Source organism: Papilio polytes, unplaced genomic scaffold, assembly GCF_000836215.1.
Source record: "Papilio polytes unplaced genomic scaffold, Ppol_1.0 DF821289.1, whole genome shotgun sequence".
In the NCBI taxonomy this organism is placed as follows: domain Eukaryota; kingdom Metazoa; phylum Arthropoda; class Insecta; order Lepidoptera; family Papilionidae; genus Papilio; species Papilio polytes.
The window spans coordinates 1,912,824-1,913,033 of NW_013527915.1; the positions used below are offsets into that span (position 1 = coordinate 1,912,824).

The 210-nt window shown below is 43.3% G+C and overlaps 1 protein-coding gene across 1 annotated transcript in view; it reads right to left on the bottom strand.

Moving 5' to 3' along the window:
- The window catches only part of LOC106109081 (TNF receptor-associated factor 4), a 57,884-nt gene that overhangs the window by 2,181 nt on the left and 55,493 nt on the right, over positions 1-210 (bottom strand). The window lies entirely within an intron of this gene.

Below are 210 nucleotides of genomic sequence, written 5' to 3' on the forward strand. Positions count from 1 at the left end.
CGTCGCTAAATCCGTCCACGCGCTGACTAACGCTGCGGTAATATACCGCGACACGGATTACCCACCCTTCGCTTTGTTTACAAATACTGCATCATGTTACTTATATCTCTAGTTGTGGCTCTCTCAATCATTTATTAGACAACTTTTATTTCGCTTATATATGTAGACTTGTGCAGTAACATACCTGTAGCTTGTACCCGTACTGGCTGG